The sequence below is a fragment of the Heteronotia binoei genome, chromosome 1 (genome assembly GCF_032191835.1).
Source record: "Heteronotia binoei isolate CCM8104 ecotype False Entrance Well chromosome 1, APGP_CSIRO_Hbin_v1, whole genome shotgun sequence".
Lineage (NCBI taxonomy): Eukaryota > Metazoa > Chordata > Lepidosauria > Squamata > Gekkonidae > Heteronotia > Heteronotia binoei.
The window spans coordinates 51,588,893-51,606,434 of NC_083223.1; positions in this window are offsets into that span (position 1 = coordinate 51,588,893).

Here is a 17,542-nt window from a genome sequence, read left to right on the forward strand (position 1 = left end):
TAAAAGGCAATATTGGAAACAATTTGAACAGGTTCTGATGCTGCCACGGCTGAAATAACAGGAGAAATGACTTGAGGGGTGATCTTTGCATTTTCAGTTCAATCTGTTCAGCTGAAGCTCCAAAAATGGACTGAAGTGGAAAATACAAACCTCGCCGCTTCTGTCATTTCAACCATAACAAACACCAAAATTATTTCCAACAATATTGTTTAAATCAAACCTCATCTCAGAAAAACAGACCTACTCCACTCATTTAGCATAAAATCACTACCAGTCCCCTCTGCCATGTAAAATTCATCCTTGGGATGAACAGCTTCAGCATGCACAGTTACACAGCAACATTTAATTGGACTCCTTGTGACTATTTATAGATTAGATATTCTCCTCATGCACAGCAGGCATCCGAGTCACAATCCATTACTGTCTTAAAATATATAAATCTCTGTCTCTCCTGGCCACTTTCAGGAAAATTGAGGATAGGAGCAAAGGTAGTATCCTCTAAGGAGGAACAAACAGCAGACTCAAGCAGAGGTTCAGTAAGTTGCAAGTTTCCTCCAGATAAACAGTTTATAATGCTTATGCTAATTTGTTGCTCACCCTCTACCTATATGTATGGACTGGTAACTTTCACTTCAACGCAGGGCTTTTTTTGTAGCAGGAACTCCTTTGCATATTAGGCCACACACCCCTCATGTAGCCAATCCTCCAAGAGCTTATAGTAGGCCCTGTAAGAAGAGTCCTGTAAGCTCTTGGAGTATTGGCTACATCAGGCGGGTGTAGCCTAATATGCAAAGGAGTTCCTGCTACAATGTATCTGAAGAAGTATGTGTGCATATGAAAGTTCATTCCTTGAATAAAACATTGCTGGTCTTAAAGGTACCGCTGGACTCAAACTTGGTCTGCTGCGTCTGACCAACACAGCTACCCACCTGAATGCATTCATGCAGAATTCTAACTCTATTTTGTATTTGACTTTTTAAAACGCCAACTTGGGTTCTCCTTGAAGTGTATATATAAAAGAAATCACCCTGAGTACAGTTTTAGAGCAACAGAATAAGGGAAGGTTAGCCTAGTGCTTTCCCTCATGTTCGACTTAGTCCTGATTTTCTTGGGAGTTGATCTACATGCATTGGAATGGATTTGGGCCTAGTTCTTCTGCATGTCTCCCACACCCTCTGCATTTTCATAGTTGTGGAGTCCGTTTGTTTTCTTCTACACATGCCTTCAGTAATAACCATGTTCAAGGGCAGGTGCTATCATCATCAGTGGTGTCATCAATGGTGTCACGTTTTTGCTCATTCTTATATTAATACATAGATACAGTGCTATAATGATAGTTTAGTTTATTGGATTTATATCCCGCCTTCCCCGCCGGAGCAGCTCACAACACGTAGAAACAGCAGTTCACATTACATTATTAAAACAATTAAAATAGTCTGGTGCTGATATCAGTTGACAATATTACACTTCAGATGGCATTCAGGATATAAGATGTGATTCTCTACACCCATATCAGTCATTCTGGATTAAAGGCCAGCCGGAATAATGTCGTTTTACAGGCCTGATCAAACAGGTTCTCAGAATTCTCAGCTTTTTAAAGCTGTCTCCTTCTCTGGTAGAGATATGCCTTTTTCGTATATCTCCACTAGGGAAAGAGCAGGGGACATTGGTCGTTTTCGCACTTACCTTATTCTGGAGCGACGTCCCTTTTCACCGCGCAGCGTCTGCGTGGATTTCGCACTACTTGCTCCGCAGAAGCCGGAAGTCCCGCGGCTTTTGCGTCACAAATGTAAACTGGTTTTTGGCGGTTTACATTTGCGACGCAAAAGCCGCGGGACTTCCGGCTTCTGCGGAGCAAGTAGTGCGAAATCCGCGCAGACGCTGCGTGGTGAAGAGGGACGTCGCTCCAGAATAAGGTAAGTGCGAAAACGACCTTACTTTACAAAGAAGGAAAGAAAGAAACCAACCTGGGAACCTGTTTAACCTATTATTACAGCACTTTATCAATTAGGGATGCCAGTCCCCAGGTGCTGGCAAAGATTCCCCCAGTTTTTAGGGGTCTCCCCAATGCCAACTAGCTGGCCAGAGGGAGGAAGCCCCGCCCCAACAGTCTCTGGAGGCTTCACTTGAAAAGAGCTGTTGCCACCACCTCCCGCCTTGCAAGAGGCAATCTTGTCTCTTTGCAGGGTAGCAGTGCATGTGCTTGCTCTTTCCAAGTGGGTGCCACCAGTTCCCACCATGTAAGAGGCTGTCTCTTGCGAGGTGGGAGCCAGCAGTGCCCACTTCCGCCCCCCTCCCAGCCATTTAAAGGGAAATTTCCCTTTAAATTGTTGGAGAAAAGCAGATGGTGTGGGAGCTTCATCAGGGACATGACGACATTACTCTGGGTGATGTCATCATGTCGGGGGTGGTCACGTCCCTCCCGAAACACCTCCCCCCAAATCCGCCCACCAGGGACAAAATTGAACCTGGCAATCCTATTATCGATATAGTGATATTGTAGTGCCATTTTAAAAAATATATATATTCAGGGTGGGGAAAGGAGAGGGATAGATTTGATGATGACAACAATCTTCAAAAAAGTGGGCTAAAGGTGGGTAGGAGCAGGTGAAGAAATATGCACAAGGAAAAAAGTCAACTCAAAATCTGCTTCCAGAAAAAGATTGGGGTAACGTCTCAAAGGAAGTGGGGAAAAACCAAAGGGGAAAACAAAAAACTGAACTGAAAATGAAAGGCACAAAAATGCATGGAATAAACCAAAATAGCATCGGGCCAGAACCAATTTTAAAAGTGCATGCAGAAAAGCCTCTGGTTTACATAATCCTTTGCTTTTACATAGCAAGAGTGATCTGGTACCATACAAACATGTTTCAGAGCCAGTGCAGAATGGAAAGAGGGAACATCTTATTGTAATACATCCATGTGACTTTATAGCCTCAAAATCCACATGTGGAGTCACTTATATAAAGACAATCCCATGTCAAAATCTCTGGTATGAGACAACCTACATGTCAGAGTGAAGTTTTCTAGCTGACTGGTAATCTTCCACATGTGGAAACATTTCAACACTCAGACAAGTGCTATCTTATCTACTTTAGAAGAGGTACAGTCCCATGACAGGATTATATCACAAGTCCCCAAGAATATTTGAATAATATCAGTCTTTGCTATTTAGTCATTCATTTATTCATTATTACTCAAGTCATTATTTATTAGTTGCTGTTCTTCCTTGCAGAGCTCATGGGGGCTTACGATATAAATACAATACATAAAATAGAGTACACATAAATACATAAACTAAAATGAAAGACCAGAATTTAAAACTCCTTTAATCAAATAGGGTAGTGCTAGGAGAGAGAGTAAGCCGCTCTGAGACTCTTTGGGGTAGTGAAGGGCAGGGTATAAATCCAATCTCCTCCTCCTCCTCCTTTGTATGTAGGTTCCCTCAGGAGGCAAGCCTCTCTCCTGATGACAGCCAGTTTTATCCGTTGATGGGTGGTTGGCCAGACACCACCCCAGTACACTTGGCTGAGGAGTTGGTGGCTGTGGTTGAATGGCTGAAACAGAGCTGGCTGAACTACCTATTCTTGACGGTGTGCTCCTAACACCAGCACCTACTGTCAAGAGCTTGGGTGTCTTCGTAGATATCTCCTTATCAGTGAAAGCCCAGATAACAAATGTTGCCAGACTGGCATTTTTTCCAGCTATGCTAGGTCAGGCAACTGGTTCCCTTCTTTTCTCATCCTGACCTAGCCACAGTAATCCATGCAACGGCCATCTCCAGATTGGACTACTGTATCTTGCTTACCCACAAGCTGCAGCTTGTCCAGAATGCAGTAGCACGGGTCCTTATTGGAACACCACAGATAGCATATATTCAACCAGTGATGCACCAGCTGCACCGGCTCCAGGTGGAGTACTAGATCAGGTTCAAGGTTCTGGTGTTGGCCTTTAAGGTCCTAAATGGTCTGGAACCTATGTATCTTCAGGATTGCCTTTCCTGGTATAGCCACCAAAGAACTTGATGCTCTGCAGAGAACTTACTGGTGATCCCCAGCCCAAGAGACATACAGCTGTCCTTGACCAGAGCCAACTTGATGGAACCCTCTGCTGAACGACACCTGAGCCCTGCAGGACTTAATGCACTTCCACAGGGCCAGTAAGGCAGAGATATTCTGCCAGGCTTTTGGCACTCCCCTTTTCCCTTCTCTGCCTCCCCCTGCGAAGCAGCAGCACGATCTGAAGTTTTTAGCTCCATCTGGAAGTTTTAACTGTGTATTATATTATTGTTTTAAACTGTTTTATTAACATTAATGTGTTGTATTGTTGTTCACAGCCCTGAGCCTTGTATGTACAAGGGAGGCTGGTTTAAAAGTCCAATTTATAAATAAATTCATAAATATAAAGATATGCAGTCCTAAATAAAGCTGTTTCCAGCTGCCTGCTAAAGATCAAAAATGAGGAGGCCAGGATGTTCTATAATCATAGAGCTGCCATTGAAAAGATCCTCTTTCATGTCCCCACAAGATGACCATTGAGTGTTTGGACAATCAAGAGAGCCTCAGTTTGTGATCTTAATTCCCAGGCAGGAACATATAGAAGAGAATCCTCCAAATATCCCAGTTCTAAGCTATGTAGGGCTTTAAAAGTAAAAAACAAAGAAACTTGAACTGGGCAGGAGTGGATCGGTAGCCAGTGTAATTGCTGTAGTACTGGGGCCACGTGCTCCCAATAGCTGGTCCTGACCAGCAGTCTAGTTGCAGCTTCCAAACAGTCTTCAAGAGTAGCCCCAAGTAGAGCACATTGAAATAATCCATTCTATATGTAAATAAGGCATTGATCACTGAGACTAAATCTGACTGACCAAAGAACAGACACAGCTGATGCACCCACTGAACTGGGCAAAAGCACTCTGGACCATTGCAGCCGTACGGCTTTCTAAGGTAACTGCTATGTCAAGTAGCACTCACAAGCTGCAAACCCTATTTTTCAAGGGAAATACAATCTCATCCAAGACATGGGAGATCTCAAGTTTCTAGTCTGCCTTTCTGTCAACCCAAAGAATCTCTGTCTTTTCAGTATTAAGTTTCAGCTTGTTCACCCTCATCCAGCCCATCACTACACCGCACAATGGACTCATAGATGAAATGAATATGATGCCATTGAAACATGTGTGCATGCTGATCTATTTCTATATTTGATTTGGAATGGATCCATTTAAAATGTTTTCATTTGGAGGATGTTTGGTAAAACTTTGAAAAACTCTTCCAAGAGCTCTCAAGGCATGGGCACAATGGACAGTGTTCAAAAGGAACCCGTACTAACTGCATTAACTGTCATGCCTCTATGAGGTAAGTACTAAAAAGCTGGCAAATTTGTGCAGACACTATAGATACCAAAATGGTGCGTGCTAGCCATCAAGCAATGTTGCCTCCAAATCCTTGTGCAAAGTCTCAGATATAAGCTTTTCTGATTCAAATAATTTGGAAAATGCTATAAAGAGAAAAACAAAAAGTCTTAATTTGGGGTAGGAGAAGGGCTGATGAAATTCAGAGAGTTAGTGGAATGTGCTGTATTTAAATTTCTCTTAACAGCTAAAACATTACTGGAGCCATGTGTTACCTGCTTTCTGCTTTGGGGAAGGGAGCAAGGGAGAGATAAACCAAGCCCTGAGCTGCCTGCTCTCTTTCTTAAATCTAAATCAGCATGAAAGGTTATATTTGTTGCAATGCAGAAACTGATGGAGACAGCAAGAGTTTTAGCCGACCTGGCAGTTCCTATAAATTGAAGGATTATATTTTGGTTCTGCAGATTTTGCTATGCAAACACCTAGTCTTTCCATTGATTTTGCAAGCTTTTAAAAAAACGAATCAAGGGGTGTTCCCTAGGCATCAGCAAAGAAGAAAATGAAGAATACATTTACTTCTATCTCAATGTCTCAGTGTGAATATGCTCAAATTAAGACAGAAGGCATAATATTGCCTTCTCATCTAGGAGCACAACATCATACTAGTCTTATTTAAAAGGGTAAATGTGGGCTTGTAACACTCGAGAGAATCAAATCATTGTCCTAACTGTATAAGTTAAGAAACCAAAGTTTAAAATCAACCTTTTGGACTACCATAGACTGGATCTGAAGAAAACAGTAATTTTTTTTCTTACAAAACTATCACTTTAATATTTGCTTGTAAAGTTGGAAGCCCTGATCCTATGGCTCTTTGAGCATATGATAGCTCTTACATGTGCCCCTTGTGCAAGCACAAGGTGCCCATATGGGAAAGAGCTTCATGCAATATACCCCAGCGTGTCCTCTCTTCTACCTGCCTCACTTAACCCTTGGAGAAGACCAGTCCTACCTGACACTAAACTGGGTTGCAGATTTTCCTGTAAGTGGGAGAAGGCCAGGTGACCCCCCCCCCCTTTCCTTTCTAACACCCCCAGGCAATACCTTTTTGAACAAGGGGGAAGCTGGCCACATGCATTTTGAAGCCTGAGATGTGAAAACCCTGGCAGGGGTTTTTAAAATATTTATTAAAGGATTACATCTAACAGAAAAATGAAAATGTTCTAATAGTTGTTAATAAGTTGCAGTTTTTGAAATAATGAACAGTTAGCCTAACTTTAGTGCTAAAAAAAATTCCTCTGAGATAAGTGAATTAAGGGAATCCAAGCAAGAAAACAACAGTGAAGTCCTTAGCGCAATTACCTTGATCTGGTCTCCAGTTCACCTATCTTATCTTGGGGCAGACCCTGAATCTAATCAACAAACCTGCACTTCCTTATGTGAGGATACTGTGGCATTGGGGAGCTGGTAGAGGCAAGGTAGCTTTAAAAGATGTGCACAGGGTGGCAGTAGGGTTTTTGCCACCCCAAGCTGCCCCCACACCTGCATCCCTCCATGGGGGTTGGAGCTAGACCGCGCTGCCTCTTCCATTCGCTCAGGTCTTGGGTGGGCAAAAGGGGCAGCGGGGCTGTTCTGCCTCCTCTGAGGGCTGTCTCCCCTGCAAGGGGAGGCAGCTGGGAGTGAGGCTGCACCACCTCTATCATCCACCTGGGTGCCAGGCAGATGGAAGAGGCAGCACAGCCTCACTCCCGGCTGCCTCCCCTGCAACAGGAGGCAGCCTCAGAGTGAGGTCATTCTCCTCCAAGCCTGGCTAGGAAGCTGAGCTCTGAGGAGAGCACACACTGGCGCACCACCCAGCCACTCTCAGCTTCCAAGGTCTGCAAACCAGGAAGCTGAGAGCAGCAGGGCAGGGTGAGGGGGTGCCCAGCAGCACCCTGTAGGCAAGGTGGTGCCCCAGGCGGCTGCCTACCTCACCTACTCCCACCCATCAGCCATGGGTGTGTATATGAGGAAGCCTAGCTGGAGGCAGCCTGTGGCTTGGGTATGGTCCAAAAGGCACTGACTGGGGAGAAGGTGGTTGCTAGAGGCTTGAGCCACTAAGTTAGGGGGGATGCTGGAGAGGCCAAAGGGAGCAATGCAGACAAGGGGCCCTTCTAAGGCACCCAGGTGCAAGGCCAATACTAGGGGAGGATGTCTACACTGAGGATCTGGGTGGCGGAAGACATAGGAGACACATGGTGGATACTGAAGCAGTTATGATGGCACGTAACAGGTGAGTGAACTTAGGCAGCTAGGATCAAGGGAGTGCTAGAATTGCCTGAGAGAAACCAGTTGGCTGTTGAACCCTGGAATAAAGTTTGGTGCTGCGAATCATTCCGCTTTCATGGTGCCTGTCTGTAGGATGAAAGGCTGCCTTTGCTCCAGGTGGATATAGGGGGGGCAGAGGGGGGTGCTTGCCCCGGGCCCCGACTGGGGGGGGTGCCAAATTGGATATTGAGTCCATTGTATTCTATAGGACCGTAAGATATAACGGCCCATAAGGGGGCGCCATTTTTTAATTTTGCCCCTCCTCATAAAACATGTAGATCCGGTCCTGCTTTGCTCAGTCTTGCTGAACCTACTTGCGCTGGCTGCACAAGCTGGATGCCAGAACCCAAAATGAGACCCAGCAGCTACAGATACACTTTCCTATCCACAGAAGCTCCAGGAAATGTACACTGAATTCTTGAGCTTTGGCTCTCAAAAGCCTACAACCTGGAAATCTTGTTGATCTTTAAGATGTTCCTCGACTTGATTCTTGCTCTTCTATTGTGGACCAACATGGCTACCCGCCAGAAACTTAGGCAGGAAATGACTAACTCATCTCATAGAAAGAAATCCTCCTTTTTAAAATGATTACTGTTAGGGACTTCGAAAGCACATTAAATTGCTCTGAGGGACCAGGAAGGCCACAGGAGCCAGATACCTAGTAAACCTGCTAGTAAAATGAATCTGTGGCCGGCCCATTACTAGCAACTGGAGGGAGGCCTGATGAAACAGTGTCGTGCAACACTACAATGTGACTTCCAACTGTGTAGATGAAAGTGATGTCACTGTGTCTAGCAACACTTGGGTTTCCCTGAAACTGTACAGTCAAAACCAAAGATGCTGGAGACATTGTGGGGTTCAAGGATGGGAAGATGAGGAAGCGCCGGATGAAGTTAAACACACCAGACACTCACACAGTCTGTTTTGGAAAATGTGGCCACAGCTTATTTATTAACACAAACCAAGGTACAATGATGCAGCAGGGGGATGGATTCCTGCATCAGGCAACCCACTGGCCACCCTCCTGCTGGGGGATCACCTGTGGAATGACAGGATACTGGGATTCATGTGTGTGCTAGCCTCTACGTGGTCACTTTGCTCCCACACTGCAATTCCCTGCCCAACAAGGTGAGCTGCGTGCCCGACTCCAACCCACCTTCACTCTGCCAGAAGGCGTGTTTGGGCCCACCTCCAACCAACCTCCCCCACCTCCTGCACCACAATGCCTGCAGAGGTAAGTCTCAGTCATGGTTCTTAGAGTGCTGTGGCAACGTCATTTCCAGTTTCCTAGCGTTTTGTGCAATGGTCCCTGTTTGTCCTCCTTATGATACAATGGGGGGGGTCTCTTGTTCCTAGCAGGTTTCTGGCAATCCAGGCCCACAATTCATGATATGCATCAAAAGCATATAGAGACACAGCATGTGCAAATCAGAGCACCTTTGAACTAGGGATGCACACTTAGAGTGGCCAACCTAGTGACACTTGAAATTAAATTCAAAATGAATGATGGGGTGCCTGTGCTGTAGACAGGGTGGAGAGGGACAGTGAGTGCTGATATATCTTTAAAAATAATAATAAAACCAGGCTTTTTCATTTCTGCCAGTAGCAGTTTCCAGATTTCACCTACCTGACCCACTCAGCTCTTTCTTCCCAAGATTCACCATTGCTCAAGTGTATTTTTCAAAATCATGCTTGGATTGAAAAAGTCTACTTCAGCTACTATGAGTTGGAATGCAGGAGGGGGATGAGTAAACGGTAGTTTAAAGAAATTATTACTGATTTAAGGCAAGTATTTGTTATAAGGAGATAATTGCTTCAGAATTCACCTTGTACATTTCTGACACTAAATTCAGAGATACTACAGTTCACACAGAAATTTGCATTTGGTGACAGGGTGCTAGAAGTTTCTGTTAGTTAGAAGGTAATGACAGATTTTTCCATTCATTTCTTTGAAGCCTCACCTATCAAGGAAACCTTTTTTCATCAAGCAAAACATCTGAAGAATGTATGAGGGAAGCCAAAAGCAATGATAAAACTAATCCAATTCCTCGGGGAATTTGGCCCAACCCTAGGTTGTCACCTGCTTTTGCCATAGGTGAAATTTGAAGCTTGAGAAGGCTTCTTCTTATGGAAAACATCTGGAGAAGTCTGATGGAAGGCTGAAGAGGTTGATAAAGACAAGCAGTTTTTCTGAGGGAGTTTTCACACATCCCTACACAGACATTCTCCTAATCTAGAAATAAAGATACCCAAGGAGTGGAGAGGGGGTTAATTTTCAGGAATGTTTATCTCTTGATAAATGTTTCACTCTACAAATTTTATTAACTACAAACAGGAAGAAATTTTGAAGCATGATTATCATTATGCACGCTGCTGTCTGTAATTTTTGCCTTTTTTTCAAAACATTCATCTTTCAGTTGATTATACAGAATACATGTGATATGTTTTGCAATCCATACTTCCATAGCACTGTCATATTAATCAAAATGTATATCCAAATGTGTGCTCTCCCCTCCCAACATGAATAAAAATGCAGCAACAGAAAACAGGATGAATAAATACATATTCTGTTTCATGGCATGACCTGAACAACTCAGAGGAGAAAGGATGTTGCAGGGAGAATAACTTATCAAGGAGAATTTTAGCCCCAACCTTAGTGAAAGTGGCACTTCATGAAAAACCTGCCCTGTTTGCTGCTGCTTCTCCACTGGTACTTATTTATTTAGTTATTTACAGAATTTGCATCTAAGGTTGCCAAGTCCAACTCAAGAAATATCTGGAGACTTTGGGGGTGGAGCCAGAAGACTTTGGGGGTGGAGCCAGGAGGAAGGGTGTGACAAGCACAGTTGAACTCCAAAGGGAGTTCTGGCCATCACATTTAAATGGACTATGCTCCTTTGAAATGCCTTCCCTCCATTTGGAATAATGAAGGATGGGGGCGCCATCTTCTGGGGCTCATAGAATTGGACCCCCTGGTCCAAACATTTTGAAACATGGGAGGGTTTTTGAGAAGAGCTACCAGATGCTATGCTGAAAATGTAGTGCCCCTACCTCAGAATTCAGCTGCTCCAGAGCCCCAGTTACCTATGGATCAGTTTTCCATTATACCCTATAGGAATCGGTCTCCATGGGGAATAATGGAATGCCAGCAGACATCCACCCCCTGCTTTCTGATAGCGGGGTGAGGGCCTCCAAACAGGGGGATCCCCTACCCCCATCTGGGGATTGGCAGTCCTATTTGCACCCCACCGTTCTGCCCTTACAAAGGCTAACCAAAGATGGTAAAAGGCACTCCTGGCCACAGCTGCCAACCACTTATCTAGCACTAGACTTGAGTGCAAGAGCACTCCCAGACTACAGACCTTGCTTAATTTCTCAGTTGAAAGAGAAGTTCTGGAGGACAAGTGCATTCAGCTGGAATGTGTTTAAATATATGGCATTTGCACTGGTTGGTACCCAGTGTGTGCAACTGCACTCAAGCAGACTCATGGTCAGCATACAGGTAAAGCCACTCATTCAATGGGATAAAAAGTACAGGTAGTATCAGGCAATAAAAGAACATATTTGATTATCTAAAAGGGAGGGACTCCATCAGCAAAAGTAACAACAACAACAACAAAACAGCAAGAAAATTGCAAAAAGAGATCCTATAAAGACAGTGATTGCATGCTGTGAAAAATTTACAACCCTGTTGTTGCTTTTTTTAAAAAATTAAAGCAGTAACCAGCTCTTTAACTGCACTTACTTTAGATGACAGTTCACAGCACTGCCAGCACTATTTCTGTATCAGGCTGACAGTCGATGCCTTTACCTTGCTAAAAGTTTCACAGAGTGTACACACAGAGAAACAAACATGCACTGCAACATGCATACACCAAGAATGAAATTGCACATTTTGTATGTTGTTTCATTTTTTTTTTTAAGTTGCAAACAGACGGGGGGGGGGCGGTGTAGAGGGAATATGAGCTGGTTACATAACTTCTGCATCCAAAGAAGAATAAAAGCAGTCTTATTTCGGCACCTGGGCCCAGATGGCAACCCATCTCACGCTATGAGACAGACACTGTGTTTCACTGCAAGTAGGTCAACGATCACTTTGGCTGCAGCTACAGAAACATGGGTATCTAAAAAATCCAGTACCTTCCAACTACAGTTCCTCTCCAATTATTTGCTTAATTTCTCATTCATAGACCTAACATTTAATATATCAAGTGTTTATGGGACCTTGGAGATCCTTGCAAATGTGTTCATTTTCTCAGTTAGAATGATAATGGAGGACAACCTCCCTTGAATGGCAGCTTGTCAATGCTGCTATTTTCTCCCACAGCTACACCCATACACAAGCACAAGAGTGCACTTTTAGTTCACAATGGGCTATCCAGAGGCCTACTAAGCAACCTGCATATTAGCTGATATAGAGGGATTATGCATCTTAGACTATAGCCCAGAATCCTCCATATTTATTTTATTATTTCTTATGGGGACCCAAAGCAGGTTACATAATTCTCCTGTCCTCCCTCCATGACCTGTGCGTTAGGTTGGGCTGAAAGCGTGTGAATGACTCAAGATCATTTTGCAAGCATCCGTGGAAGATTGGAGGGGTCTCCCAGATCCTAATCCAACACTCCAACTACTATCGCCCTGGGGTTCTGTGACAGATCCTTGGGAGCTTCCATGGAGAAGGGCCACTAAAGGTATAGTCTTTAAACCACTTCTTTATGTTCATAGAACTTATTATCTGACCTGTCGTTTATTTATTTGGGGGGGAGGTATTGGAGGCAAGGGAGTCAGCATACACTGATATGACTGAGTATAGCCTTTGGGGGGAGGGGATGTCATATCAACCATCCACGAACCAGCCAGAACTGGATGCAGTCTATAATCCACACTTAACTAGAGCTGTTATTAGTCCCAACTACTGTGGTTCACAGAGTGATATTCGAAATCAAAGTCAACATCCTAAAATGAAGCTACAACAGAAGAGTACTACTTACACTGGGCTGGCATTAAAAGTTGGCAAGGTAGGCAGCCGCCTAGAGCGCCATCTGACAGCAGGGGTGGCTCCTGCAGGCCTACCTCGGACTCCATTTCCCAGAAGCTCAGCATGGGGGGGGGGGCAGCAGCAGAGCCAGAGATGGCACAGAAAAGCAGTTGATCCTGAGAAAGTCCGTCGCTGTAGGAGCCTACGCAGCCGTTTTCCCAGCTGGCTCCCCCACCCTTTCTGCCTTAGAGTCTCTGGAAGAAGTGTGGGAGCTCACTCTTTGCCCAAGGAATCCCAGCTGGAGCGGGCCCTGGTTGGGGGAGGCGCCTGTTCTTTTCTTCACTGTCTCCCTTCCAACCCTGAGGATGGGACGGGAAAGTGGGGGCACCATGCTGTTCAGTGTGGCAGTGGCCAGTCTCCACCCAGCTCTGCTGTTGCTGCTGCCTGCTGCTTGGCTCTCCTGCCAGGCACGGTGCAGTTCCCCTCGCCCCAGCACTGCCATCGCCACCAGCTGAGCCTCCAGGCTGCCATTGGGCAAGCCCATGTAAGAAAGGTGAGGGGAAGAAGGAGGGAGAATGCCGGCTGAGGAGACAAGCCCTTCTTGGCCAAGGCTTTCCATCATTCTAACCTTACATGGTTAGGCTCAGCAACAGGGGCTGACCTCAAATGTCCCCTGCCCATTTCCTGCCCAGTGGGAATTTGACCAAAGGGCTCCCGGCATATTTATTATATTGAAGTATATAAATACTTAAATACATATAAATACTCATTTCTCTCGGAGATATAGCTGATTTTTTAAAAATCTGCGGGGAGGTTTAATTGGCTGGGGGGGGGGGCAAGTGGGTAGCCTCACCTAGGGCGCCAAAACCCCTGGCACAGGCCCTGTTTACAGCAAGCAAAAAGTGAGCCATAAGCAGGTAGTAAGAATAACTGATACCAAAAGCATCTGTCATATCATTATTCTGTCACAAAACTATTTATTTTTTTTTAACGAAGAACTATATTTCTATTTATATCCCTGTAACAAATTCAGGCATCCAAGTCTGAAACTTTTGAATTGTATTCACGGGCTAAATCATTCACTATGAATTATTCATCCCACAGTCCTGTAACCTGGATGCCCGCAGGCCTGTTCACACCCCGCTTGGGCTATTAGTTCCCTTCCTGCTGTACGCACCTTTTGATGACATGTCTTTCACAAATCTGACAAGCCATATTTCCTCACTTTTGTAAACAGTGTGCAAAATATCACTCAGAACCCAGACCTATCACTCTTCCAACTCATCCTTGACAACCAGATGAATTAACAAATGTTACTGAATTTGCGTTATTATGGGATTTGTATTGGCATTATATTTTGCACCATTCGTCATATGTGATATTGGAATCTAACTAGCTTTTAGGTTGCTATATTTTTCCAGGGGCCTGATCCAGGCCACTGAACTGGTATATATATATATATATATATATATATATATATATATATATATATATATATATATATATATATATATATATATATATATATATATATATATATATATATGTCTCATAAATGAACATAGAAAAAAAGTAGTCTGTAGCTGTACAGTATTCAGCAACTAGGATGAAAGAAATTGTGCATATGGGATGCCATTCTTCTATAGAGCTTTGAAAAGATGGAAATCATCCAGCCTGTTGGAAGATTGTTACCCATTGACCTTACATATGAATCCTAGTTTGGTATTTAGGAGGGAGGGAATGGGGGGGGGGGGGGTTGTAAAGTTTGTGACAGAAGGTTTACTATGGAAAGGAATACAAGGGGGAGAATGGCTTTTGACTTTGAAATTCTTCTTTCATTCACATCCTTTCACCTTCTCTACAAGTAACAATATTGTCTATAACTGATTCATGTATGGTGAATTATCTTTAATAAAGAGAAAAAATGTTTAAAAAAAAAGAATGTGCTACAAACTGCACCACTGGTATGACAAGAAGTGATGGACAGCTTCTGTCATAAGTTGATGGCTACATACCACCGAACCAACACAAAGGAAACACCAACAATGTCAAGGGCCATTTCTGCAAACCAAGGGGAGCTTATTTTCTCCACTTTGTTAGCATTAGTCCCCTATCCCTTTGGTTTGTTACCACCCCAACTGCCCTGCAAAATTCAAGGAAATCTGGTAAACCTTTGTCTGGTAATGGTTCTGAGGTGTCTTTTAAAAGACAAAAAGTAGGTGAACTAAATTTCACATAAATGGTGTATCAAAACCATACAAGCAGGGCTGGTCCTAAGGTGCATGGCACCCCAGGCAGACTCATCACCCGCCGCACCCCACCGCAGCACCTCCTCCCTCCCTCCTTCCCTTCTCTGCTGCCTGGGAAGGGGTGGTGGAGCGCTGGGCTTCCTGGCCTCTTTAAAGCCACCCACCGATCAGCTGCTGCCCCCTCCCTCTCTTTCCCTTCCCTTCTGCTGCTGCCCCCTTCCTCTCCTTCCCTTCCCTTCTGCAGTGCCACACTTCACATCCACCCCCTCCCGCTCGCTTAGTGGACTGTGGCTAGAATTGGCCCTACCCGCTTAGCCTTGGCCTGGGCCTCTCAGTGCTCCCACTTCCAGTGGAAGTGAGGGAGGAGTGAAGCCTCATCCAGCGCTCTCTTAAGTGCTGAGAGGCCTGGGCCAAGTCTAAGTGGGTAGGGCCGAGGGAGGAGGCAGCGCGGTGACAGCAGGGGGAGGTAAACTAGGCATTTGCCTTAAGTATGGAGAAGGGGGAAAGCCCAATTCAGCACCCCCCCCTCCCGGAGCCCTAGACCAATGCCTAGTTTGCCTAGTGGGAGAGCCAGCCCTGCATACAAGATTTTCCCACAATACAAAAAAATCTGCAAAGCCAACAGCAAAAGCTGAGAACCAAAACCACTGAAAAACTGTAGGTAAATGTTTTTTTAAAAATGGAATAGGGAAACCATTGAAAAACTGTAGATGACATTTAAAAAATGTAATAGGTAATATTGGTTCCTCTCTAAACTATTTTATAAATGTCCCACTCAGAAGAGTAGCTCCTTCTCAAAGCAAAGAACCTTTCCTGGCTTTTTTTTAAATCTTACAACTTTATTTCTCATGGCAGGTATCTGTCCCTGCTCCTCCACCTTATAGTTGACAGAGAAGATTAGTTGCAAGAAAGAGACATGAAAGCCAAGCCAGACCACAACTTATTCCCTCTGCTCTACCATGCTGCCTTCCTTCCCAGAAGCCCATGGCAAGCAAGGAACAAGACTTCGAATGATTTCAGAATTCAATAAGAGCACTGAGATATCTGTCACCTGAGCAGTGTAATATGTAACTAGGCACTGACTATCATATCATGTATAACTAGACAATAATGTATCATATCATATATCCAATACTAAACCTGGCACTAGAGAGCAGATCAAAAAATCCATACAGTGGGGTCAGGGACAGATTGGGGGGATTGCTATATACCTGGGAGAAGTAGAAAAATCTGAGCTTACAAAAGCAAAGGAGGTAAGAAATCCAAATAATAGATACATTGTCTGTCTTTTTAGGAAATGAATGCTGACTGAGATGAGGTTATGCTGTGAGATCTCAATTACTGTCACTCAGAAGGGGAAAGGCTGGGGATGGAAGGAACGATAAGGAGGAGGGAAGGAGGTGAGAAAGAAGTAAGCTGAATGAGGAAGCAGAAAAGTTTAGGTTGTAGGAGGGTGGGAGGGAAGAAAAGGAGAAAGGCTGAATGGGCTGCCAAGGGGAGAGAGAGCTGATGATGATGGGAGCCATATAAAGGTGGGCGGGTATGTGGGTGGGAGGGAGAAAAGGAAGCAGAGAAAAGGGAGAAGCTATGAGGGCTGCCAGGAGGAAGGTAAGAGGACATCATGTGGGGATACAGGGGAGGAAGTGAGAACTCTATTTTGTTTAAACAAAGAGCAAAGATGTGACTGAAGGTTAAAGTTTTTAAAATTCAACCCAGTGAATCAATTATTATTATTTATTAGATTTATATTCCATCCTCCCCATCAAAGCAGGCTCTGGGCGGCTCTCATACTGAATGACCTCTCATACTAAAGCCATTAACATGCAGGTATGGTTTCCCCAAAGCCATACAATATCTTTCCACCGTGGCTAACTGTTATGCTTCAGAAGACTTCTCTGGTCCCCTTACTTCACTGGCAGAGGCCTTTGGGAGTGTTTCAAAGAGCGGAAGGGGACATCCTGCCCCAAATGACATTTTGGACTGCTTCCAGTAAAACTGGAAGTGTCTCAAGCACAGGAAGTGGGACACAGACATGGCCAGTTTTGCTTTCCCACCCACCCCTTCTAATAAGGGAGAGAGGAACAAAACTTATTGCTGAAAAGGCTTGCAGCCAGTTTAGGCTGTTAGCTTTTAAAACACTGCTTTTAACATTGCTGTTGAACTAAAGTAGCTGCAAGCCTTCTCAGCAGTCAGGATCACTGAAGGCCTGTGGCCATTTAAGGGGTTCTTTTTGCTTCCCCACACAAATGGCTGCTCTGAGGTGGCACTTCTGGAAGAAGCCTGAAAAACCTCATTTTGGGGTGGGATTTCTCTCTACCGGACAGGGGAGTGGGGAGGACCAGCTGTGGGGAAGCCCTCCCTAAATCAGGGGATCCCCATCTCAGACCGGGGTGGTGGGGAGGACACTGGAATCCCTATTCTAACATACAGTGTAGGTGCAGGTAGGGCTGATTTTAATTGCTGAGCCCAAGCCACATTGAGTGGTCAGCAACCAACTGGACACTATATTTGTAAGGCTTCAGTCAAAAACATTATTATGCTCAGTCCAATTCAGGAAAGCAGACACTGTCTATACTGATCCAAGTCAGTCCATAACCTGAGCCTAGAAGTTATGCTGTGTCAAAAGCAGGGGTCATTTTGTAGAAAAATTGGTGGTGGAAC